This window comes from Lolium perenne, chromosome 3 (genome assembly GCF_019359855.2).
Source record: "Lolium perenne isolate Kyuss_39 chromosome 3, Kyuss_2.0, whole genome shotgun sequence".
In the NCBI taxonomy this organism is placed as follows: Eukaryota; Viridiplantae; Streptophyta; class Magnoliopsida; order Poales; family Poaceae; genus Lolium; species Lolium perenne.
In genome coordinates this window covers 23762076-23765200 of record NC_067246.2, presented here as the reverse complement: position 1 = coordinate 23765200, position 3125 = coordinate 23762076, and positions in this window count along the sequence as shown.

Genomic DNA, 3125 nt, shown 5'->3' with positions numbered 1-3125 from the left:
CCGTACCCCAACGAGTACAAGTTGATCCCGCTACCACCCAAATATCGGCTCCCTGATTTCTCCAAGTTTAATGGATCAGATGGTTCCAGCTCCATCGAGCATGTGAGCCGATATTTGGCACAGCTGGGCACGATCTCGGCGAGATGAGCTGCGTGTGAGGTTCTTCGCACAGTCCCTCACAGGATCGGCTTTCGGGTGGTACACATCGCTGCCACCAGACTCAATCCGGACGTGGAAGCAGTTGGAAGAGCAGTTCCACATGCAGTATCACTCAGAGGCTTCCGAGGCCGGCATTGCCGATCTAGCACAAGTACGTCAGAAGCGTGGAGAAACTATGGCAGAATACGTCCAGCGCTTCAGAACTGTTAGGAACCGATGTTATTCGGCTCGTGTGACTGAAAAAGAAGCAGTCGAGTTGGCAGTGGTGGGCCTTGCATCACCAATCAAGGATATGGCCTCCCAAGCAGACTACCCTTCACTGGCGCACATGGTTCAGAAACTGTCGTTATATGAACAGCGCCACCCAGACTTGTACTAGGACAAATTCAAGCGTGCGGTAGTCCTGGTTGAGGCGGATGAAGACGAAGGCTCTACGGGAGATCAAGAGGTAGCAGTGGCTGAATGGACTCGGGGGGCAACCCCCGTGTCCTGCAAATGGGTTAAGCCACCAGGTCCTCCCAGAGGGTTTGATTTTGACGTAACTAAAACTGAGCAAATCTTCGACCTCTTACTTAAGGAGAAGCAGCTGAAGTTACCCGAAGGCCTCAAAATCCCCACGGTACAGGAGCTGAACGGAAAGCCATACTGCAAATGGCATAACTCGTTCTCCCATACCACCAACGACTGCAGGGTGTGGCGTCAACAGATCCAAATGGCGATAGAACAAGGACGTCTAATTTTCAACCAGTACGCCATGAAAGTCGACACTCACCCCTTCCCCGCCGTTAACATGGTGGAGTGCACTTACCCTGGAGGGTGCCAGCCAAGATTCTCGTTCAACATCAACATGGTAGGACCTGGACACCACTCTGGTAAGGACGGAGACGAGGGCAGCTGCTCTCGTAGCAAGGACACAGAGGAAGCCGTTCCACGCGATCGGCTCCGTCACGATGGCAAGCGCTACATCACAGAGGGAGAAGTGAGGAACGTGAGATATCAGCAACCTCTCTCTGATCACCTCCTCAACAAGTATGTGAGTCAATATGACCAACGCCGACGGCCCAACGACGATGATGAAAGAGATCGTCTGGCTAGGGACGCCAGGAGACGTCGTCGGCATGATCGCGACGAGGAGAGATATGAGCGCCACGCCAAGGAAAGGTTAAGAGAGCAAGACGACGAGGATAGGCACTGGGACTGCCCCTTCTTCAGACACTGCTGGGATTCAGGAATGAGCCGATTGCCTACAATCGGCAACTGCCCAGAATGTAGACAGAAGAGGAGGGATGCAGCTAACGTGTCCGTGTTCAAACGTCTAGGGCCTCTCCCACCTCGGAACAAGTACGCTGAGTCCCCTCGGGTGGAAGATCTCGAGGATTGGGAAGACGATGATGAAGAAGAAGAAGACAGGTACCACCGGCCAAGGTGGTGCCCTGATGGACTCAGCCGCTCCCAAAAGCGTAGGGTTCAGCGACTGCGTGGCTTGGAGGAAGCCGAAAGGTTATACCTGCACACGCTAAGGAAGGCGCGGCCTGATCTGGCCGCGAAAATTCAACGAACCCTGGATGAAGAGGGTCGACCACAAAAAATGGAGTGGCGCCCCAAGCAAAGGAAAGCCGATGATGAAACATCGGCTGGCACAAACATGGTGTTCATCCTTCCGACGGAGTTTAGTGCTCCAGGATTAGACGAGGCACCCGTGGCACAACTTGACTGCGGCCCACGGCCAGTTATCTTTGAGAAGCCACGAGAAAGAAGCTACAGACATCTGAAGGCCCTGTACTTGCGAGGTTATATCAATGGGTAGCCTGTCAACAAGATGTTGGTGGACACCGGAGCGGCAGTCAACATTATGCCATACTCCATGCTACGTCGGTTGGGACGCTCTAGCTCGGATCTGATCAAGACCAACGTGACATTGAGCGATTTCAACGGCCAAGCGTCTGACGCACAAGGTGCTCTGAACGTGGATCTGACCGTAGGAAGGAAAACCATCCCTACGACGTTCTTTATTGTCGATAGCAAGAGCACCTATGCTGTCCTGCTAGGAAGAGATTGGATCCACGCCAACTGTTGCATTCCATCCACGATGCACCAATGCGTAATACAGTGGGATGGAGATGAGGTAGAGGTCGTCCATGCAGATGACTCAGCCGAGATTTCAACGGCTGGCATGAACGCTTGGGAGACAGCAGGCCAAGAGCCACTCTCAGGCATCAATTTGGACGACTGCGAGCGCATCGACGTGACAAAGGATGGGGTTAGGCTGGTCTTATCCACCGGCCTGACCGTATAGCAAGAACAAACCTATGGATAAACGTGGCGAGGCCGACCCTTGGGATCGGCCCCCAAAGATCTATGGAAGGACATTGCAAAACCTTCATTGAGCGCCTCGATCAACGTGGAGGCCGATTCCAGCAATCGGCCAAAATTATCCTCACCACACATTCTGCCTGTGTTCAACGTCGATCTAATGGGCAGCGGTTTTACGTCGGCTGATGAGCTAAAAATCAGCATTGGTCCTACTGGAGCCGACGTTCAAATACAGTGCCTTGGCTAACTACAGAGCCGATATCCGCAGTTACCTGGCAGATTCGGCTCGGGGGGCACCTAGTCAGACGAACATGTGCAGATGAACATGTGTGCAGTGAAATATTGGGGGCCGATAGAAAAATCGGCCAGTAAAAAAAAATTCTCATGGTATACAGCCGATGCACAGACATCGACTTTAGAGCTAAGAAACAAAGCCGATGCACAGCCATCGACTCTAGTACAATTACACAAGATCTACCAGCTGCGTGTTCAAGACACGGATTTCGACCAGGTCGGTTTTCAGTTCAGCCTCAAGGCCAACCTCCAACTTTTTACTCATTAGGACGTCGGTGTTTCGTCTGCAATATCGGCTTTAAAGGAAGAAAAGGTGATCGGCTCCGGTGTATCTACCGTCGGCCTGGCTAAGTTGGCCA